Source organism: Centruroides sculpturatus, unplaced genomic scaffold (assembly GCF_000671375.1).
Source record: "Centruroides sculpturatus isolate CEXI.00-Female unplaced genomic scaffold, Cexi_2.0 scaffold526, whole genome shotgun sequence".
NCBI lineage: Eukaryota > Metazoa > Arthropoda > Arachnida > Scorpiones > Buthidae > Centruroides > Centruroides sculpturatus.
Window position 1 is genome coordinate 257,335 of NW_019384897.1, and position 25,894 is coordinate 283,228.

Consider the following 25,894-nt stretch of genomic DNA (forward strand, 5'->3'; position numbering starts at 1 on the left):
ATAACATATATATTAAATAAAACCCTACCCGAAAATTTGTTAAAGTGGTAATTAAAGTTTTAATTTACCTCTATTAAAAATGCATTTGAAATTATTCAACTTTTGAAAAATAAAATGTTATCTTTAATTCACATTTTAATCTGCTGTAACAGTCATTTCATAAATAAAATAAAAGTATTTATGATTTAATTGATAATATTTTTACGTCATTAACTTTATTTAAAAATTGTTATAATTTTTAAACCAATAAAAAAAAAAAAGTTTGCAGAAGGTAGGATCGAACCTAGGTCGCACCGCGTTGCAGGCGAGTACGCTACGAACTGAGCCACTTCGCTGTACTACCATAAGGTAGAATCGATCGGTATATAAGCTGCGCTTAAAATTTTAGATTCTTTTTTCTCGGAATCTTCTGGCTAGTGTGCTTTACAATTCTTCTTAGGCAGGTTTGTAGTATACCCTTGAGGTATACTACGAACCTGCCAAGTCTCATCCCGAACTGAATTTCCGAGACCGTAAGGTCCCCTTGTCAGATGACAAGTGTGAAGAAGTAATAAAGAAGTGAATAATGCTAAAACTTTAGAAAAAAGGAACCTCATCATTATTGGTTATTAAATAATAAACATAATATAATAATATATAATAAAGAGTATAATAAAAAACAGATTGATTAAGCTGATGGAAGAAAGAAACAGTGTTCAGTAGAGCATCGATTATCCAACTCAATTGGGGACTGGGGTTGGTCAGATAACTGGAAAAAAAACGAATAACCGGAAAGTATGAAAAAATACATTATTAGTATAGTATATTAGTATATCCCACGTAATTAGTATATCACTATTAAACTACTTTGCGATGAATTTTTATCGATGTTAAGCCTAACAAAATTTTTTAAAATAATAATCGTCGCTATTGTATCGTTAAAAATTATTTTTAAATTATTTTATTGATCACAAAACAAACGACCACTCATAGTTAGAAAATTAAGCCTCGTTTAAATACTGGCCACCTGTTCATGGTCCAGCCATGTTGCCAGCTAAAACACGCAACTATTTAACAAAAATAATATTGAAGTAGCCAAGACATAGCCAAATATTGTAGTGCCACATCACTAGCGGACATTTGAATTTGCCGACTAGAACTCAGTCAGTTAACTGATGTGACGGTTGATCAGAGGTCGGATAATCGATGCTATACTATAGTCAAATTTTACATTCCAGATTATGAATTATTCATTATATTTTTTGTCATTCTTTTATTGGTCATAGTGAGATAAAATAAGATACTAAAAGAGATATCAACTAAGTATGCTAATATTACTTGGCATGACACAGAACTTTTTTCTTAGAACTCTGTGAACCCTGTTGACAGAAACAAAAAAATTGCAAGAAAGATACTGTAGTAAAACTGCTGATTTTATCAGAATTTAATTCTCAATGTCAACTAGACCAGACAGAGTTTCATACTCATCCTGATGGTAAACTTAAATATATTTTTGTTTTTCAGGACCATCTATTAAAGTTTGTGGTGTTGAGAGTTCTTAAATCCAAGAGTAGCATATCATTTGCTTCATATATAGCAGAAACTTAATTATCCAAACTTAATGAGATCATGGGTCTATCATATAAACAATATTTTGGTTAAATATCCTAAAAAATTTATCCTCACTACATAGTTTGTTTTTGATAAAACTTTCTAATAAAGCTGACAATAGGGGAAGTAGATTAGTTTATTTATAATTTATGTTTTCTTGTTTATTTTCAAATAAAACACACACACACACTAATTCAAGTGTTTTATTCTTAATAAAAAGTAATAAAAGTATTGATAATCAATAATACAAAAAAATATTTACAAAAAATAAACTAAAAAAAGCTTTAGTAGTTTGTTGTGGTAGTTCTCAAAGCACTTTGTTGGTCAGATGAACACATTACACTGCTTCACTAATTTCTATTTCATCTTATCTCCAATTCATCCAAAAAATCCAACCTGTGAGGTGGTGACTAGACAAAGCCAATGACAATGTTCTCATTTGCCTAATCTCTGTAGCTTCTAATATTTGTTAAATATGGCCTCTTTCAATTTCAATTTAAAGTCAACTAATGCCAGTCTTCCTCCTAATTCCTTATGGATAATATGTGCATTCAACACAGATATAATAGAAAAAAAATATACAGTAAAACCTGTCTATGGCAACCACCCACGGTTCCATCAAAAAGTGGTCTTTTAGACAGGTGGTCGTCCAATACAGGTGGTGCTGTAATACCCTATTTCCGTACATAATTTGCGCACTTTTTAGCCATTTCTACTAAGCAAAACTCGAGACAAGCAAAAATAAGCGAATTTTTTCAACGATAGGGCTATATTGGTATTGTATTTTATTCTTATCGAATAACCCAATTTACAGGAGTCATCATGATATTATAAGACAGATTTAACACCAATATTTTAAACATTAATACAATAGTCGCATTTTCTCAATTATAATGCACACTTTCTTTTTTCTGACTTAATTAATTTGACTCAGTTCTTTGCGTTCGCTCCTCAGTTAAGTGTATTACGTCATCAATATACAAGCGCATCCTATCTCTCCATCACTTTGCTTTTGGTTTTCGTTAGTTTAATCTTATTTTAACTTTAAAAATACTGTATTTTTTAATATTTAATATTTTCTTAATTAATTAAGTACAATAAGAAAAATTATTAATTAATAATAAAACGATTTTATTATTTTTTCTCATTATACGATTTCATTACAATCGCGGAATCGAAAAAGGAAGTAAAACTGATTTTTGCATTAATGCGTTTATTGTTTTTTGAATATTTTGCCTGCGAAAATTACTTGGATATTATTTTTCTAAAAATATCGTGGAAATAAGGTAGGTTGATACAGAAACTATTTATCGCACGTGTACTGTATATGAGCTTCAAAATAAATAAATAAAAATAGATTTTATCAAACGATGAGATCAGCCGATTAATTGTATCGTGTACAATATTTTACACCCCAAGGAAAATACTAAGTCTAAGGTAAAATAAATTTTGTTTTCCCAGTTAAACTTCATCGCTAATTGCTGTTGTGATAACTTTAATATGATCTTTTAACGACAGCACTTTGCATTTCGGACATTTTCCAACAAACTGAAATGAATTTCCTTTGTTGTTAGTCTAATTTATTAACACCTGCACCTAATTTCAAGGATGTGAGAAGTGCCCGGGATGGGTTCGAACGAGAGTTTAGACTAATTCATTATATTAGGACGTGGAAACGTTGTTGAGATGGGTTCTTACAATAGTTTAGACCAGATACATTCACGAAAGTGGTCGCTTATTACAGTTGTTGTATGTTGTTTCGGACCAAAAATTGATGCCCGCGGTCGCATTACACAGGTGGTCGTTTAATACAGGTAACTTATACGAAGACTCCATGGATAAACTATTCTGTGCCAGAAATTTTTGTCTGTTTTGACAGGTGCCTGTCGAATGTAGGTGGTTGCCTAAGCAGTTTTCACTATATATATATATATATTTGAGATTTTCAAATACTATTCTTTTTATCTGTGTTCTCATACTGCTGGATGACAAAAGAAGTTGGTCCATCAAAATCCATACCTCCCACGTGGTGCTTGTAATCTATGCATACCTTAGGTTTTTGTCTTTCAGTATTTTTTCTTGTATTCATCATCTGCATGGTATCATTATGAGTTGTACTCATTACCAACACCTCTTTCGTATAACACCATTTCATAAACATCAATATCTGTACAAAACTGCCATCTCCCCTTTTTTCAGCTTAGCTGCTACAACCTCTTTTGACAATTCTTTCTTGTTTTTTTCTTACAGTTCTGATCACACTGGTCTGATGAGTTACAAGTTAATCAAACAGATAAACACTAAAATAATAGTTGTCTATCCCTAAGCAGTAGTCCTTATCCAAAAACTCTTCCATTAAGGATAATACTATATTAGTTTAGTGATTTTGTTTTGATGAGTCTACATCAGGTAGATTTACTGGAATTTTCATTCCCTTTCCTATATATATATATGAAATTGTACACAACTAGTTTTGGTCTTGCAGAGTAAAAAGCACCCAATACCAAATCTGGCTCATTTTAGTAGTATGTAAATTTTCCACTGTAATCTATCTTTCCATAACAATAGACTTTTGATGATATGTGAGGAAATATACACAGCTTAAAAACTGCTCCTATACAATTGTAGTAATTCATCTATTTTGTGCAACTTGCTGGTTTTACTGTTGCTACTAGAAAAATGTAAAAATAGTAGTAGTAAAAATATCTCTCTCTATTGTTTGACAGAAAATCAGTGTATTTATGATTGCATTATGTGAAAGTAAGACTGTAAAGTGGATTTTAAGATAGCACCCTTTGGAAGGAAAACTCCTTCTAATAAACAGATTTCTGCCAGTGTTGTTTATTTCCAAACATTCATCCAACTTCATTTACTCAGTCCAGAAGAACTGCTACTTACATTATTTATAAATTCTTCCACATACTTATTTTGTTTCTTCAGAAATAAGATTTATCATCTTATCTGATTGAAATAGATTCAATATCTATAAATTCAATCTTGTAATTATTATTTGGATCCGAGATCAGAAGTTTAACACCGTAATTTTCTCTAAAAAGAAACTGTTGTCTTTGACAAGTGCTAGTTGCAGACTAATCTGACACACTTGTAGTATCAGAAGGAAAATTAGTACTTGCCTCATCAATATCTGTATCACTTTTGAAATCTGAAGAGAATTCCAACGAATCAGAAGATAATTCCTCTAGCATTTTCAATTCATCTTCTTCCAATTGTCTCTTGTCATATCCACTTATAATCGTTGAATATAACAAAAATTTGCACACAGAACGAAATATTGAAATAATGCAAAAGAAAAGTTCCACTCCATTTGAAAAAGAAGAAGTGAAGAAATTCAATGTACAAAGCATTTAAACCAACTATAACAAAATAAACATAAGAATAAATACATTAGCAAAGCCTGTCAAATACATCTGGAACATTTTCTGTAAGTTGACCTATTTCACAAACAAGAAAACTTCCAAAACTCTAAAGGATTATCTTTCTTTTAGAAGTTAAATATCAATTTTATATTGATCTAATCGATATTTCACCATAATTTTGAACCTTACATACAGAAGAAAATGACATTCACTTTGAAAACAAATAAGGCATAGGAAAATACAATTTATAAATAATAGCTTATAAAATCAATTATTATAGTCAATTGTTGTAATAATTGTCAAAATAATATGTCGTAAGGTAATAAGTAGTGTCTTTGTCTACTATACATTACATAAACAGATAGTAACTTGAACTAGAATTCTGGGAATAAGACACCCCACCATGTAACATATAGAGTACAGGAGAGACATGTAAACAAAATAACCTGTAGTTTAAACAATTACTGGCCTCAGCTGAAACTGTGCATAGGAAAAGCCTGATGTAGTCAAAGTGAAAGAAGCACCAAAAAAGCAAACCAAGATATAGAAAATATGATCACAATGTGGATGCAGAATATCAATAATCTTTGTTGGAGTAAAGGTATATGTTTCATCCAATTAATTAAGAAGAGAGACTATCAATCAGGTATCAAAAGATCTTCATATAAGGCATTGTTCAGCTGCAAAATAAAGGTTGGTTTGAAAACTTCATCTTTGCCACAAAAAATGTTGAATATCACACAAAAGTTTCTATTAATGTTGAACAGAACAATGATTATAAAGAGAAAGTGAATAACATGACTTGAAATAAACAAAATCAGCAGTTTGAAAGCATAATTCATTATGCTGTCTTGGTCTTCCTTTGTTTCCACAATGTTTATATTGGATGTTATCAATGACTGTAGTAAAGAACAATGCACCAACAACCCAAACAATGTGCTAGATGTGGTGGCTTATCAAATTTGCCAGCATACCTGATGCTGGGTTAAAAGAATTTCATTGTATTAGCAAAAGCATAAAAATGAAGTCATTCTGCTATTTATTATAAATAATTTTTGATTTTATGCAATTGTGAGTACTAATTACTAATTATTACTTATACAGTAGATCCCCCTATAAAACCGTTTCCTATAGTTATGATTCCTATAAAAATTGTGGCATTATCCGTAAACAACGGTAAAAATAACTCCTATAATACGTAAAACGTCATCGGGCAGCCGAACTACTTACCCGCCGTCCGTAGCGCCACGCTACGGAGAGATTTCTATCGTCTGGACAGTATTATATAAATTATATATAAATTAGGTACTGTACATATAATTATATATTAATTATATATAAATTAGGTACTGTATATATAATTATATATTAACTTAATTTATTGTAACTTTATTATAATTAAATATATATTTTTCGCCGTCTAGCGTCACGCTACGGCGAGTTAGGCGACCTATCGTCTGTTTAGTACTGTAATTTTATACATTTCTTGTGAAAGAAACATTTCTTATTTAACGGCCATAAAAATTATTTATATTAATGATGTCTCCAAAGGTCAACGAAGTTTTCGCAGAAAAATAATATCAGAAATCGCGGCCGCAATTTGATGCGCTGTTCCGCGACGAAACCAAGCTTTAGCAACGAGCGTAGTCAAAGGGTACACACTCGGTAAGTAATCCTACAATTTTTTGTTTATAACGTAGTTTATACGGATTATTTTAAAAAAAATATACGTATTTTGGAAATGTTGAGTCGAATTAGTCTAGAATCGATTAATTTTATGAAAGAAAACCTTTCAAACAGCCGTAGTCCGTAAACTATGATTCCTACAAAATTGATTCATAAAGAACGGAACGTATCTACCGTCTTATAGGGGGATCTACTGTACTTACTTTATTATTTAATTATTACAAGTCAAAAAATTAAGAAATCTTTGAATACTTATGCTATTTACAAAATATTAAAATAATTGTAAAAATCTATGTAACTTATTCAAATCGCTGATTAAATAATTATTTTTCTGTGCAATAAAACACATTTTCACATTTCTGAGAATAATAAAGATTTAGAAAATTAAGATTTCAAATTTTATACAGTTAAAGTAACATTCATTCATTAATAATGATTCAAATTTGAAGATCTTATAATTTTATATAGTTTAAAAAAAAATGTAAAATATGTTTAATATAGAAATCTTACCCATTGGTGGAACAGCATATGGTGGAGGCATCATTGGTGGAACAGGAGGCATGCCAGGCATTGGCATTGGAGGTCCAGGTGGTGGAAATGACATTTCTGAAAAATATATATATATGTTATAGTTTTACACAGAAATAACATTGTAAAGTAATAAGTTAGGAAAAAAACAAATCACAAAAAATTTTTTAACATTGACTTTTTCAATTTAATTTTTATTTACTGGATAGTGTGTATCTAATCCAAAATTATGAAATTAATTAACACTGATTTATGATATAATTTTTATATACAAATTACAATATTAATAATTATTATACAGAAATTGATTTCCAAGAAAAAGTCAATATTTAAAATTAATCTGATCAACCCGTGAATAATGAAACAAAGGATTTCTTATTTTGAATTTTGTTAATCATTTAAATATTTTTGTCATTTCACTACCTCCACCTTTATTAAAAATATAACAATATATAATGGGCAAGTAAAGTAACTCTTAACATTATATCTATATATATATTTTATAAAACTAAAAAACAATTAAATAAAGTAAACTATTTAATGTAGATGTTTAATTATAATTATTTTATCAATTCAATTTTAAATAAAATAAATGAATATTAGATGAAAACGATTAATACTCGTCATTAAGATTCCAAATTTTATTTGTATTTATTAATAAATTAAAAACATATCAAAATGTACTAATATACAAATAGATAATTAAATGCAATTTAATAAAATAAATTAGAATAAAGTGAATCAAGCAAATAAAATATTTCTTTAATTGAACATACTAATAAAATGAAAATCATGCAATGCACAATAATATAAACATCATGATTCAGCAAGTCAAAACTTTTTTCAAAGGTTAATATTACAAAATTCACTTATTAATACAATTACAAAAACAAAAGCGTTTAACAAATACCATTTTTTTTAAAATTAATTTCAAAACCTTGATAATAAATGATACAAAAGGAAGAGAGAGATGGCTAAAATACTTATTGTAATGCAATATTATGAGAGAATTTTAAAAATGCTCTTTATCACTTTATAATAATGGTGATAATCTCATCAGCATTTCAGGAACTTTTTGCTCATGTGACCTAATATATTTGTAATAGTTCCACGACCCAAATGCTTATAATAATAAAAAATTTTTAAAAAACCTGGTAAACTGGAGTCACTGTTTATTATATAATGAAATGAAATTATGCATTCTTGATAACTTCTGTGTGTGAAACGTAATATTGAATATATTTCTATTAAGAATGATTAAGGCCAATTTCGATTTGTAACAAATAACTTACTTCAATTTCAGTTTTTATTACTGAAATTTGAGTATTAAAAAATGTAAGACTAACAATTGTAAATAAAACACACTATTTCAAAATTACTACTTTACTTTTATAAAAAAAACTTGTAATATTTTTCAACTTAATAAACCCTTTTTTAAAATGTACTTTTCAGATTGTATGATGATTTTGTCAATTTCATTTTGTACTGTACATACACAAAAAAAATCTGTAAAAATTATTGATCCACTAGTGCCAAAATTCATCCGTTACTTATTTTTAATTTATTGTTATTTATGACAATAACCTAAAAGTTTGAACAAACAAGGATATATTTTCAAAACCATTGCAACTTAAATGGTATTATAACTATGACCTTATATAAAATATCTATTTTGATGTTATTCAAAATTGAAAAGAGAAATCAATTTCATAAACACACATTCTATAATCTTAAGTTTATTACTAAATGACAATAATAATTATAAGAAAAAAGTTGTTAAAAATTTTCAATACTTAACAGATGCATCTATTGTTCCTACTTCTTAGAGAATACTTCAGTATTACAGGTATCATTTTGTAACCCATAATTTATAATGTTTACATCAGCATTTCTAAATGTTGACATTAGCCAAGAATAAAAAATCAAATGTTGTGTTTTACTAAATAACTGAGAATTTTTCATTTTCCAATATCTGATTTATATATAAAAAGAAATCTTACAAAATTAACATTTACTTTTGAATTTCTTTTTCTTTTCTTCTTTCTCATTCTAACTCTCTTTAAGGCTAATGATTATTATAATAATAACCAAAATAGAATATAATGTCAATCATTATTAATTAGATCTCTATAGAAAAAATTTGGCAATTTACATAGATTGGTTAGTAAAAGCATTTTATATATTTATGATATAGTTGTTGGAATCTTGTATAAGCTTTTATGGTAATATTGTCATTATTTTTTTTTTAATTCTTTAAGACCTTTGGGATGGGAATAACATACTACTAGCTAATTCAATAAAAAAAATTTCATACTGATATAGCTATCATTTATTAATTTCATTACCATAAATTCACATCTAATCAATCATGGGCAATAGGTGAGGCATCACTGTTGAATGTAATTTTTATTGGAAAAGTTTCACTTAATTGTTCACCAGTGATTAAGTGAACAATGGGCAATTAAATGAAAATTTCATCCATTCTAATCATGTCTCTGTTACAGAATAGCAAAATAGATACTTGATCATGATAGATGTTTTCCACTAAATATTCCATCCAATAGTAGATGAGGTTAAAATTACCAACAATTTCTAATTTTTCCAAAATGTTCATCTCTATATTATTATTATTATTTTTTAAATTTTATTATAATATTCTCTTCATGACCAACTGTATAAAAACATATTTTTCCCCCATAAGCTCAATAAGGTTTTCATTGCCAGCTGACATAACTTTGAACAGAAAACATTTCCTATTGACTGTTGTTTGATAATGTCTATCTGTAAGCATGATTTTGATGTCTGTACAAATCCTTTTCATTGAATGAAATTGTATAGTGGAAACTAGCCTTTATGGTACTATAGTATTAAAAGAAAAATGTTTCACTTAATCACCCTTGGGCATTTAAGCCCACAATGGACAATTGAGCAAGTCTCTACACAAGTGATTAAGTAAGAATTTATGGTATCTTACTAACTACTTAATAAACAACCAACTTATCAATAGTTAACATTAATTAACCGTATGTTCTAAACTACACTGTAACTTTACTTCAACAAACATTATATATCTTCTCAATCTTATTTGATATGACAATGAGAATCAATAATAGTAATAGTTCTCACTAAATGCAATAATAGCTATTATAGGAATATAAAATGAAATATTTCAAATTTATTAAGAGCTAAAGATGACTAAATCAGGATTATAAATCAACATCAATCAAATTTCTGAAAGTTGTGAATATTGATGTACAGTAAATGATACTATATCATCCAGCAACACATTAGCTTTCGAAGAACTCCAATGATTTTTCATGTTTATATAACACCTGATGATAGTCGGTTAAATTGACATTAATACAACATTAATATTTGTGTTATTTTATGAAATATAGTGAAAGATCAAAAAGTCGTGTCAGTTTACTATTTGTTTCCAGTTCTGAGTCTGTATTTATACTATATTGTTTAACTATTTTATAATGTTATATGGTCTTTTAAAAATGCATATTTATCCTGCTTTCTTTTGTGTAAAATCATCATCAATATTGTCAATGATGTTCTCTAAATTTCACTCAATCAAATCCAAGGAAAAAAAGGTAATAAATTGAAAACACTAGTGATATGTGATTTAAATCCAAGCTTGATTCAATCAATTAATAAAACTCTTCAAATATAAAGGGTCTAGAGTCAGAACTACATAAGTAATCTTATTGACTTCATTGGATATCAACAATATTAGCTTTTAAAATTCAGGCCAGTAAATCATATTTACTATTGGATTTAAACAGTGTCATTATAGTATTACGAAATATAACAAATGTTTAAACAAGTATTTTCAGAAAGTTTTAACCAATCATAGGCTGTGTTTTCAAAGGGAGTGGAAAAAATAAAAACGTGGACTTACATAGTTCTGGCTCTAGGTTCTTCATTTATAGCTGAAACATTCCAACTTAAAATATTGGTATGAGAAAATTTATACTACATTCGCACACAATCCACAACTCACTTCGATCTCGATTTACCTACAATCTGGATTGTGACTGTCCCCTGTCAAACATCGTGCTGTTCACACAGGCAGTCTGCTGAGAAGAACCCGGCTATTACGCGCAATGATAAAATTGAAATAACTACACGATAAGTCACAAACACCAACAAACGAAATTGAAGTTTTGGTTAGAAATAAATATTTTTTCTTGCCATACATCTAATAATAGACAGATGTCATCGTCTCTCCAGATGTCTTTTTTATTTCTGTTGATAGCCGGACACGTGTTCCGCAGCCAGCTTGTATTTTCTCACGCACGTGGGATTGTGGGATCTCTCTTATGACTGGATCTAGTTTCAAGAACTCTCTTCAGTCAATTGCAATAGAACCTTGTTTCAGTCAAGATTGAAATGGTTGAGAGAGGTTGCACCACGGCATAGTTGACGACCTTGGTCACAATCTAGATCGAAATGCTCGATGTGAACAGGTTATTACACAGTTCTGGATTTAGATTTGTTGACATGCACAAGCAGGCAATGAGCTATTTGGCAATTTTGTCCATTATGGAAAAAACTGACTTAAATGGAACTGGCCAATATGGCTAAGTATGGCATATTCAACACTTCAAAACAAGAATTGTTTCCATGTGGAATCCATAAAAGCTTGAAATGATTTGAATCTGAATTCTTTCTTACATTGGTGATTATCTCATTGAGCAGCCTTTTAATCAATTTATTGAACTCCTAAATTTATGTGCATAAATATCTTTCCAACACCAAACGATCGCCTAATTTATCGAGCTATAATATGGCTATTTTTAAATGATTGGAACTAAGTAATTTGACATTAGAGGTAGGCGTTAGGCGCCATCTCTTAATTAAATTAATAATTAAATAAATAATAATTAAATAAATAAATTTAGAACATTCTGGAATAAAAGAACTGGCCTGGGACGGGGCTTGAACCCGCAACCTCCGCTTGCCGTGCGGTGCGCTTGCCAGTTACGCCACCCGGACCCCAAGCGAGTCTTCGCTTCCAGAAGTATATTAGATTTAGATATAACCTTATTAGCCCGATAAATTAGGCGATCGTTTGGTGTTGTTATTATCTACTCGGGCTGTGAGTTGATGTTTATATAAATATCTTTCCATATTAAAAATATTTTGCAATGGCAATATAAATGACCACGGCAAAGTTAGAAGTGCATTCTATATAGTGTCTATATTAAGATTGTTACTTATAGCTGAAATCCTATAATACATCAGTTATTGAATTATTAAAAAATTGTAAAGACCCAATAGATAACATGCTTAAATGCAATCCAAGTATTTATAATTATCTATTGTTCTTTACAATTTTGTAATAAAAACTTGGTATCAGATGATTATTACTTCTAGCAGTGGTCCTGTAATCTTAATGTAGACCATGGCATTTCTATGTAGAATACACTTCTATCTCTCTCAAAAGAAAACAGATCATTGGCATCAACTTAAAAATAAAAAATGTAAGTACAATATAATTAGGCCATTGCCTCACAACAAGAGAATGAAGTATATTGGATTGATTAACAATAATAAAGTTAGTTAAATTTTCCAAACCATGCAATATTTTCTGAAATTTGGAAGATATATAAGCAAAAAAAAAATAATAATAATAAAACTCCAGAAAGCCTTAACTTGAAAACAGTTTTAAATGTTTATATTAAAAGGACATTCAAAACATTATTCATGATATTTTTTCTTTTTTTTACTTTACAGCTGTTAGTTTTTATCTGTATAACTGATGTAAATTAAGTTATTAGAAAAAGTAAGGCCAAATATTTGAATACTTACAATCAAAAAAACCAGAAGACCACTACTGTATAGGATCATAAATGTTACATGTTTTAAATGACACATGGAAATAAAGGTAATGTTATTTGTTCATTATTCTTATCTTTATTACTTAAAGTAATTTGTTAACCAAAAAAAAAAAAATCCCTGAAAACTAAGACTGAAACAAATGGTATCAAAATCATGATGATAATGAATTTCAGTGACTGATCCAACTAATTATTTCTTTTGATCTTCATAATAAACAGAACTGATTAGATCAGTCTATTGTTGATACTTATCATAATCTATTATCTACCTTTATTATTTATTAAATTTTAGTTCTAATGTGAATCATCTCATGCTTTATAACTATATTGCTGTATTTTTAAATATATTTCCGTATGTATTTTTTTTTATGTAGAAATATTTTAATAGACAATCTTATATTTATTTGGAAAAAATTGAATATTTGTTTAGGTTTTTAAATTTATCGAACTGAATATTGACATATTATGTAACAAAAAAAATCAGAGAAAGTTTGCAATCATATATTTTTTATTTTATACTGTATATATTTAACAATAAATATTTCTATGCTAATAAGCAATAAATGTATATAAAATAAATGCAAATTTAAATAATCAGGTTCATGTGATCATAAAGAATTCAAATCATAAAGTAATTATTAATTATATAATGTTAATCAAGCATTTACAAAATGATAAATAATGAAAAGAAATAAGATATTTTTATTCTTTTTAGAACACTTGAAACATAACATTGATTCTTTCCATACTGTTCTCATATAAACAATATAATTCACCATATAATTTAAAATACTATTTTTCTACAAACAGTAATGCTTACCTTGTTAAGAATAAGATATAAAATTCTTCGTAAGAGTATAAATAATATCTATTACCTCTGATTATATTTCACTTACCTCTGTCTGCAAAAAGAAATACAATTTTGAAGAAAGCTTGATGAAATATACATCTATTACCAAAATATAAAATTAATTTATACAGAAAATAGAATAGAATAGAAATATAATAAATACACCAATGGATATTTAGATAAAATCATATCAATATGGATAAAGATCTGTTTTACTAAATTGTAAAAAAAATACTTTAAGTATCTGTGTTTAATTACCAAATAGAACAAAAAATTTTTGATGTGCTCCAATAAGAACAAATACATATGAACAATAACAAATATCAATTTGAAACAGTATAAAAAAAATAATTTTACCTTTCATAAATTCAATCATAATAGAGAATAACTATTCTTCAAGTTGATTGACTCCATGTTATAAACTGAAGTTTGTTAACACTAAATAAAGTTTTAATGAATCCAACAACAGATCATTTTCATTCTGGAATTAAAGCCTGATCTGAGAATTATCTCAATTAATACTGATCAGTTTCTTCACAGAAATTTTCCCCCCTTACATTATAGAATATGATGTTAGCATTTGACCCAAATTCACAAGTCAGACAGTTGTGGACACAAGGAATATTAAAAATTATAAATTTCAAACATATATGATTGATTTCACATCTGTAGTTTTAATATATATATTGATTCTTATTGTATTTTTATTTTTTTATATAACTTTATTTGTTTACTTCTAAGTATAAAAAACTATCACTTTTTTAGCTAATCTGATTACGTAAGTCTCTCCAATTTTTAAATATACATTTACATATTTTAAAACAAATTCCAAAAAAGCTGTTCTAGAATTTTGTTTAATCTGTATAATGGTGGAATCTGATGATGAGAGATATCCCAAAAAACATTTAATGTTTTCTGGAATATCCCAAAAAATATTTAATGTTTTTTGGGATATTCCAGAAAAAAAATGACCTAAAAAATTGTTGAATGCCTAAAAAGCTTTGTTTGAGCATTAATGAACTTCAACAGAGAATAACAACTTTATCCATTTAAAAATATTTGCATGTAAGAATTATCTAACAGCAAACGTTCTCTGTACAAAATATTTTTGGGTATTAAATGTAATGCAATAGTCTATATTACCTTCAGATACATGAAGCAGAGAAATAACATGTAACTTTGAATAATAAATCCAGTAAATTTACGAAACTGTTAAATCTAAAATATATTTTAAAATTAAAAATCAGTCTGATAAACAAATTGATTTAAAATAAATACTCACATATGTGGCATCCAATTTATAAATATACAACATTTACATATTTAATTTTATGTACAGTACATGGACTGAGTAAAAGTAGTGACAAAAAATATGTAACAAATGTTATGCTTTATCTAGACACAAATACAGCATAATTATATTAACTGGTCCTCAATATAATCACCAGCCATATGAATAACTTTAATCCATATCTGTGTGACAATGATGCCATCAGCAGATATGTTCTTATTGATAGTTGCAATATTCCAGTCTTTGGGCAAAGTACTGTATGTATTTTAAATTTAAAAGAATGAAAAACGGCTGTGACGTATTGTGTATGACATATATTATGAGTCAAGATAGAAGTGCGTCACAGCTGTATGGTAACCATTTTGTACTGTATGTACCTCAGCTACATCATCTAAATGTTGTCCTTGTATGGATTTCTTTATTTTGGGAAACAGATCAATCATATGGACTCAATCTGGGAAATATGACAGGTATCACAAGGTTTCCCATCATCTTGTTAAAAGTTCCTTTTCAGGTTGGGCAACATGTCCAATAAATGAGTACAAGTACTACATCGATGAAATGTAACCAATTCTTCTGTAGTGCTGGATGCAGACGACTGATAAGAAACCATACTCAGCATTTGCAGTTTCGTTCACAGGAATAGCAAAATGGAAGATTACACTATCCATGTCATAGTCATCAGTATTACCTTGACTTTACTGGATTCCTGCTGTAATTTCTTTAGGCATGGGGATCCCTAATGTCATCATTCATTTGATTGTCCTTTTAGTGCTGGCTTGTACAACCATGCTTAAGTTTCATCAATGGCAATGCTTTGATGAAGAAATGCATTACCCTCATTACATTAATCCAGATGGAGTTTTGTTACAGTATAGCTGTGCCACTTCTGTGAGATAATGAGGGATCAATTTTGCTGAGTTTTTGCATTCCAAGAATATCATGCAGAATGCAATTCATGATGAAATCAGTGATTCAACTTCATTTACTAATTGGCACATTGCCCACTGGCTATCACAAGCTATAACCTCTCCTTTGAGCTGTAGGATAAACTCAATCATTGATTATCCACTGGTTCTTCTCAACCACAGTGATAAGCATTCACCCATCATGCAGCTGTGCTACAGGATAGTATTTCATTATCACATGTATCCTAAGTCCTAACCAAAGTCCTTTCAGTTGTGACCACTTAAAACCTCAAATTTTATCTAGCTGCATTGTTCCAACTTCATAAACATGCTTTAGACTGCCTTCACACAACAGATATACTTTATTTTTTCTAAAAGCTACCCCCTTTTGTTCTACACAAATGCTAAAGAAACATCAAACACTGAAAACACTTACTGATATTTGATTGTTTTATCACTAGTGTGTGCTACAATTGTCTTCACTGATAACTAATGTTGCCACTACTTTTCAACAACTACCTTATATCTACAAACTTATGTTTGCTATGTATGTTTCAAAAATTTGACTATATGAATACAATATTAGAAGTTTCCATATAAGAATGAATGAAAACAGCAATCTCATTTCACCTAACAAACAAATTTCACATCATAAACTATATCTATGAAGCAGGAGAAAAATGCAATCACCTACTTTCTACTGAATATAGAGTTTAAAAACTTTGGGTACACCATGTATTTTCAAACTTTTTATGTATTTTATGGCACCATATCATAGGAAAATGAAAAACTGCTTTTCCAGATACCTATTAAGGTTAATTCAGGTAACACAAATATGATTTTTTATTTTCTAATGTTTTTCAAAATTTTGCAATAAACTTTTTATTTTATGACACCAAATTCGTTTGTCATTCATATTCCAGGAACAAACTAGCCACCTTGTTAGCGTATTTACTACAAAAATATTCAGAACAAAACAGCAATCGAAACAGAAAACACCTATCACATTTTAAACATTTTTATAGTTAATTAACAATAAGCCTTTAATTCCTTTTTTAAGATATTTAATACAAATATACTTTATTATATATATGTAGATTATTATTATAATGAAAAAGTTATCACACACATGAAACTATTAATGCCTTATAAATCCCTAAAATACATTTTTGCCCCTGGTGTTAATGGCCCTCTTCAGTTAGATGAACAACATAAATAAAATATATGGCAAAAATTATCCTAAAAAATTTATTACAAGACTCACACTTACAAAATGTTAAAATTATAAACTATTAACAATCAAAATGTTTAAAACCATAACTTAGCTGTAGACAGCTTTACAGATGCATTGTAATCATCTTGACAACATATTATGTAACACGGTGGGATATTTAAAAGGGGTGCAAGTTTCACAGATGTTGCTGTCAGAGATCTTTATGGCTTTATTACATCTCATATCCACTGAGCCCAACTACCTATTCCAAATGATCAAATACAGACTCAGTACCATATGTTGACCTATTAATTATCATATACTTTAGTCTAAATTTAATTAAATCTACAACTAAGGATTTTATAAGATTAGTGTGATAACCCTTTCACTGTAATAATTTTCTATGTATGTGTAATAAAGTATATTTGTATTAAATATTTTTATAGTTTGTTCTATAACACCTGATCAATATTCAGTTCTAATTCCCAACACCCACTAATCTGTTACAATGACTACTTACTATGGAAATAGTCATATCTGGCAAATCACAAGACAACATTATAGGAATTATCTCGTAGATGACATCTGTTGCTAGATTGCCAACTACAAGATAATTCATAGTTGGAAATCAATGTGTTAAATGATTTCTTGCTAATGCCAACTCATTGACTGGGTTTGATGGGATGTGGCAATGCAACACATGTGCAAAGGGGGGGTGTCTCCCAGAAAAACTTTCTATGGGAAACTAGTCTGTATTTAGATATTAAGCACATGAAGAAAACTCAGAAAACACCATGTGACTAGCCCATTGGTGAGGCACAAACCAATGTTCAATGCTTTTATTTAGTTGGTCGCTAGTGGGTAAATCATTAAAGTGTGTTACAAAATGGACCCTGATTGGAAGAGAAGTTACTTTTTGAGAAGTTCAAATGAAGCCTTATACCCCGTTCGCACACAATCCACGACTCACTTCGATCTCGATTTACCCACAATCTGGATTGTGACTGTCGCCAGTGGAACGTCGTGCTGTTCGCACAGGTAACTCGCTTGAGAAGAATCCGGCTATTACACGCGATGATAAAATTGACATAACTACGCGGTAAGTCATGAACACCAACAAACAAAATGGAAGTTTTGGTTAGAAATAAATACTTTTTCTTGCCATATATCTAATAATAAACAGATGTCATCATCTCTCCAGATGTCTTTTTTATTTTTCTGTCGATAACCGGACACGTGTTCAGCAGCCATCTTGTATTTTCTCGCGCGCGTGGGATTGTGGGATCTCTCTTATAACTGGATCTAGTTTCGAGAACTCTCTCCAGTCGATCACGATTTAGCCTCGTTTCAGTCGAGATTGAAACGGTCGAGAGCGTTCGCACCGCGGAACTCTCTCCGACTTAAGCCACAATCTAGATCGAAATGCTCGGTGCGAACGGGGTATTAGCACCTTATTATGAAATCTACAAGGACAGGAAAATAAATGCACAGCAGCTTTTAACAAATACAGTAAGACCCCGCTTAATGCAGGAGATGAATATCTAAACAACAAAGCACTAAACGAAACAGCATTAAACGAGATCATTTTAATATAGAGTAAATAGGGATAGGGGAACACGCGACCAAAAATAGACAAATTTTACTTTAATTTTAATTTATTTTTATATTAATTTGCATAATAATATATGTTATATAACATATACACACAGAAATGCAAAGTTCGTTTTTTGTGATGGTCTGGCTTTTCTGAAATTCTTGTTTTTTTGATAAAGTTGTGAAGTTTCATTTGTTGCTTTTTTCTTTCCTTAAGCAAATGTCAGCAGCAGAAGATCACATCCAAAATGTCTCATTTTGCTTTTGCACTCCTTTCAAAATCTGGATCATTCACTACAATTTGATCAACTATTTCAGTTATCTTACCAAACTTTTACTAAGGAAATCTGTAGAGAACTTTTTTGGGTTCTTCATTTTCAGAATCACTATTTTCCAGTTCCACATGAATTCCACGTTCTGCCAGTTCTTGAAGGTCGTCGTTGGTAAGGCTCTCACCAAAAACCTGCAGTAACTCCTCAATATCCTGCTCATTTATATCTCTTAGTCCTGCTATATCAATTAGGTTGAGTTTGATCAACCTAATGATACAGCGATAGGATCTTGTTGAGAATTCTTGGATACCTTCAGCCATAACTTCTTTCACACTTCGTTTGTGCATTTATCAGTTAATTCTTGCCAACTGAAGTCAATCAAAACATCCTATGACATCCATGATGTTATATTTATTCCAAAATTTGCACTAAACAAACATAGATTTAAAGAAGGTACACCTTTTTGCCACCTTTTGCTGATTGGTTTGTGTTTGCAAATAGTCGTATTATATATGAGTCAATGAAATACTGCGATAATTTAAATCAGCAAAAATTTTTAGCTTTTTAAGGCTTCAAGCAGACCGCATTATATTGAATCAGCATTAAGTGGGGTCTTACTGTACATACATTACATATAACTATGTTCAATGTACATATAACAATTAATAATATCAATCAGAAAATTTTATCATATAAACTTTAGAAAAACACATTCACATTCAGAACTCGCCCAGGAAATAAGGCATCTGTGGAGGATGAATAGGGTGCTTATTGTACCTGTCGTTCTCTCCTGTACAGGTGTGATACCACACACTACACAAAAGCCTGGGAACATTACAATTGAGTAGAAATACATACATCACACTACAGAAGGCCACTATATTGAATACATGTCACATTGGTAGGAAATTCCTGAATACAGACACACACACTGACACTTATTTAATTTTAGTTTTGTTTTGGTTGCTATGCCTTGACTTTGGTCCGGCATAGTACACAGCCACCGGTGTAAACCGAGTATAACTCACAAAACCCAACATAATAATAATAATAACAACAGAGAACATTACAACTCAGACTTCATGACACATACATTAAAACAAACAAAATACACATTAGATAAAGCATTTCCAGGGAGATTCCTTAAGCCCACTCTGATTCTGTCTGGCCTTAAACTCACTACCCAATAGGTTAAATACACAAACACAATAAAACAACAATACATTTTATCTCACTTCATGTACATGGATGACATAAAAATACACTTTCACACAGGCCCAACTATCCTGTATCCAAAAATCACCTATAAGAAATTACACACACTGATATTCAAACGGAGTCTGGCCTTGACAAATGCAAAACATTTTACATTAAAAAACAAAAAAAAATCTGAAAAAAGTACTTTGCACTTGGAAATGGAGACATCATAAAATCCATGGATAAAAGTGAGTCTACTAACATTTAGGACTCCAATAGGCCAAACTCAGAAAACACACACAAATCAACAAAATAACTAACAAGAGAAGAACGGCAGCAGATTAAAAACTCAATACTAAGAACACAGCTGAATGCAAAACACACAAGTCCCAGTACTGACATGTTCATTTAAAGTCACAAAACTAGAACTCCTCCAAAGGAAAACATGAACAACATTAACTAAAGGTAAAAAACACCATCTTAAGTTCTTCATAAAAAGGTTGGATGTACCTAATAAAGGGAGAACAAACCTTTGCAGATATTTCTCTGCTACAAATAATTAGATACTGAGTTTTTTTCCTTAGAAAACAAAGATCACAAATATATAAAGTTGTAGTATTTTTGTCATCAAAAGTTACAACATTAAACCTCTATAAAACTGACCTGGATCTAAATAGTACAAACTATGGCCAGAATTACATTGACAGAACTATATCAACTGCTGGCTGCCTCTTTAGAGAGAGACAGAAGGGTTCATGATTGCTATACAAGACCAGGTCACAAATACAAAAAAGTACAGAAAGCACAGCTTAAAAGACAACACTTGTAGGAAAAGTCATATCTTGCACAAAACTATACATCACGCTGGCTAGAAGATTTTAACACAAAATGATTTACATCAAAAGCTTAAGCAGAAACCAAAACCATTACAGACCCAACAACCATACTACAAATATACAATTCTGACAGTCTAGAGAAAACAACATTCACAAAATAATTATGACCAAGCAATAATCACAGAAAAAAATTATAACAACAGACTAGATATACCATTCATTGACAAATAAAATAAAATTATATACATCATATAGTTGCATCAAATACCCACAATGTAAAAAAATACATACACTAATAAAATTAGTAAATACTCAAAATTTGCCCATGAAATAAAGCATCTGTGGATGATGAATAAAGTATTGACCAATAGTCTCTCTTGTACAGGTACCATTCCATATACACTATACAAAAGTCTAGAAACATTATGGCTTCACAATAGTACTGTACAGTACATACATAACACTACAGAATGCTCTCATACTAAACAAACACTGTGTTAATTGCTAAAGTATTTTGCACTTCGCAAGAAATGAGCTTATAAAACTCTATCTTCAGCTGAGTAACCAGGTTGAAAACTGCAGAACTACTGAAGGACCAACAAAGCAATACAGTGAAACCTTGCTTAATGAGCATAATTTGTTCCAGAATCTTACTTGTAATGCAAAACACTCATTAAGTAAAACAATTTTCTCCATATAAATTAATGTAAAGTACAATAATGTATTTGCCAAAAATACTCTAATATTTTATGCCATGCCAAAAAAAATACTCTAATATTTTATGTATAATGTTTATTCAAAGAAAATTATACAATATACAGTATTGTTAAGGAGCATGAATCATCATCATCTTTTCTTCTAGCATGGAATGAACCAACCTGAAATGTGAATTTGATTTGCAGGGGGAAAACAGATATGTCTGATAAACACACCAAACGACATGCCAAATTCTTGGGCTATTTCTTTTTAATTCTGTGATAGAATTATGAGATATTTATATTATTATAACACAAGATGGTAACATAACTGCCTACCTCTAGTCAAATTAATTAATTTCTAATATTTAATTATAGCCTTTATACAGCCCAAGAATTTGACATATTGTTTGGTGAGTTTATTATAAAATGAGCTCTGGTTGTTGATGTTTATACGTAATAGTGAGGTTGAGGCCGAAGTTTTAAATGTGAAAACGTGTACATCAGACGTTCAGCGCCACTTTCCTGTAAGTCTAGAAGTTTGACAATGGTGTTTGGAATGTCAAGCATGATTCCACTGACTATCCAAACATCATTGTCAAACTTCTAAGCTTATAGGAAAGCGGCACTGAACGTCCAACATACACATTTTCACGTTTAAAACTTCGGCCTCAATCTCGCTAATATGTCTGAACACAAACTTGGAAAAATGTGTGATCACAAGCAACACTAAGATGCTAGCAGAATGAGTGCTAAACACAGACTGATGGAGAATGCACACAATCCGGGACATCCCTTCTCATCACTCATTATGCAAAACGTCGCTTATTAACAGAGTAATTTTTTACAAATTTGTTTTGCTCGTTATGCGAATTACTCATTATGCAAGGTGCTCATTAAACGAGGTTCCACTGTATATGACTACCAAGAGTATGGAAATTATGGTTTGTTATTACAAATCAAACCTTTCTAAATGTGACTACCTGAAATGTTGGAAGGAAACTTACCTGAATTTGGATATCTCAGAACAATGGCTTGCAGATCAGCAACAATTGATAGAAAATAATGTTTTACTGAACTGGAAGGAATTACACAAAATACAACAAGTCTACTAATCAGAAATTACAAAGAAATACTCAAGCAAATTCAAAATAAAAAAATTATTATGACATTACCACAATGCTGGTTGTAATTTTTAATCATATGTTAATTTAAAAAATTACATGACTTCCCGGGCAGACTGAAAGTTTGTATATAGTTAATCAAGGCCTCCAGCCCCCTAAACTTTCCATATCTGGTCTTGATTTTCATGTATCTAACTCTGAGATTAAAGACAGATAGATGAATGACAATGGAAATTATAGGTCTGCAATTTGAAAATTGCAGCACAATGATAAATATTAAAGCAGAATTTTGCTTTTATATTTTCTTGTTATTCAACTGTAGAGAATTGTCATACCAGGTGAAGAAAAAAGAAAATATAGAAAATAAACCAGAACAACAGAGAATACATCAATCATTGCTCCATCTCAAGATTGCTAACTGACTAAAAAATAAAAAGAAAATCATTGAACACATGACTAAAAAATAAGATTGGAAAAGATTGTCCCCATTTAAACTTGCTATGAAAAAGATTCCGACAAAGGCATGAAACAAAGCTTGGAAAAATTGAAAAAGTATCATTGCATGAAACAGGAAAATTCTAATTCTTCAGCAGTTATAACTGTAGAACTGGAATATGAAATAAATAAAAAAATGGTTCACCAAAATGGAAAATAAGAGTGGAAAGGAAAATCAGAAAACTAAAATTAAACGCTAGCAAGCTGAAAGACATGAAAGCTAGGTTAAAATTTTAAAAATGTCAAGACAGACATAATAAACAGATGTCATGTTGATAACAGAAAAAAAATCAAAAAAACCCTGAAGAAAATAAACATACAAACCTTAAACTGGCCTTGCAGGTAAATGAAATTTCCAATACAAATATTATCAGTCTACTAAGATATTCCTCAGGCTAAGACAGCCCTTCAAAAATCAAAGAGATAGTTCTGAGGAATATCTTGAAAGCCAATTTAAGGTTGTGTTTATTTTTGCTTTCTGCCTTGTTATTAGATTAATTTATTTGAAACCTTGGACATAGATAAACAGCAAACTGTAGCAATTTCAGATAAGATTACAAGATATAAAGTAAGGATTGCACAGTTTAGGCAGAACCAAGCTATGGTCCCAAACAAGTATGCTCAAGAGCTGCAAAAATCGCAAACTCGTTTTTATATGGGAGTCCCTCCTTATTAATACCTTGGATACATGCAACACTCCCACACTTGACCTGCCCAGTGTATGGGTCACACTGTATGAGTGGTTAAACAACTATCATTATCCTCCATCATACGTATAACATGAGCCTAGATCCACGCATGCACCACTTTGCGTATTGTGTAACTTACTGCTCATTTAATTTCTAACATATTTGAATATTTGTTGCTTGTTCCTAACAGTCTTATCAAAAGTATTAATTTTGAATTGTGTGTTCTGCTCTTCATTGAATTATTTCTGTTCATTTTTATTAAATTTCTGTATTTGCCTGATGACGACAACATTAGGATCATCGAAAGCACTTGTGATAAATGCACATATAACGCCAATCTCAGTGATTTCTCCATCCTACTAACAGTATTTGGCATGAATGTCAACCCATTGATTATTTAGAACCAACTTCTCATTACAAAACCTAAGACACTTCTACAAAAACATTTATGGAGAAGTAACATGAAAAGAACAAATAAAGAAGAAATTGTAGTGTTCTCAAAAAATATGTGGGTTAATCCAGAAGACTACAAGATAGCACCGTGAACAGTAAATGTAAAAGCCAATCTCAAAGGAAATGAAATGAGAAATTTAGTAATAACTATAAATCAATTTGGTAGCAATTACTACTTTTTCTGTTCAGATAGCACTTTCTTTTACATTTTCATTTTTACAAAAACTCTACATCCTTTCTGAATAAATCCTATTGGCAACTTTTTGCTACTTTTGAAGCTTTAGACACATTTTGTTGAATTTTTCTACAGTTTGTTGTTTGCTGGTGCTAATTTTATTAATTAATTAATTTACCCCTTTAGTTCTTCGCCCGAGTTAACTCGGGCATGTTACATAACATTACAGAAAACTCGGTCCTTTCGGCCCCCCCAAAAAATTTTTGTTTTTTTTTGAATTTTTGGAATGTTTTTTAAGTCTCCAAAATTTTTTCAAAAATTTTTACCCACACAAAAAAAAAATTATCGCGGTTTTAATTAGCCTTTGATAAGATTCGATTAAGGCTTAATTGTTTTTTAATGGGATTTTTTTTATCAAAATTAATTAATCGTTCTAAAGTTGTAGTGCACAGATTTTACTTCGGTAAAGTTATTTAAAGCTACTTTCTGATATCAAAAACGACCTCCAATAGTTTTTTAATTAATAGGTTTTATTATATATAAGTTTAATTAAGTTGGGGGAGTCGAAAATCGCAATAAAAATATTAATTTTTAAAAAATATTTAAAAATATACGGCCAGAAAGTAGTCACCCTACTATAAACCCATCTCCTCCCGAGACTTCTATAAGAAGAATGTCCCAGGAAATCCAACTCCAGCTGTGTTCAAGGTCATCCAACTGTATAAACAATGACTCATCGGTGTCAAGCAGAAAGGCAAGACAAAGGAAAATAAAGTTTGAAGCTTTTTCTTTAAAATTAACGCATTTCTTTCGTTTTTTTCAGTTTTAAGTAATTTTTATGTTTAATTACATTTATATCAAAAATTGCTAGGAACTAAAGTAATTAAGCTAGATCTAGCTGTCCTTTACATCCATAAACGTTATATGTCAGTGGAACAAATGGAGTGATCTTTGAGCGTTCCACGATTTTTGGAGACTGTATACACGCGGGCTTCCTAAACATGTATGTTTGTCCAAGAAAATTTTGGATGAAATACAAACCGCACAACTTCAAAATCGCATAAAAATAATCC

At 30.1% G+C, this 25,894-nt stretch overlaps 1 long non-coding RNA gene across 1 annotated transcript in view; it reads right to left on the reverse strand.

The window, feature by feature from the left end:
* Nucleotides 1-7,125: 7,125 nt before the first annotated feature.
* The window catches only part of LOC111631417, a 49,044-nt gene continuing 30,275 nt past the window's right edge, over nucleotides 7,126-25,894 (reverse strand). Inside the window, exon 3 of the long non-coding RNA XR_002757697.1 lies at nucleotides 7,126-7,259. This is a non-coding gene — a long non-coding RNA (uncharacterized LOC111631417). The remainder of the gene's footprint in view (nucleotides 7,260-25,894) is intronic.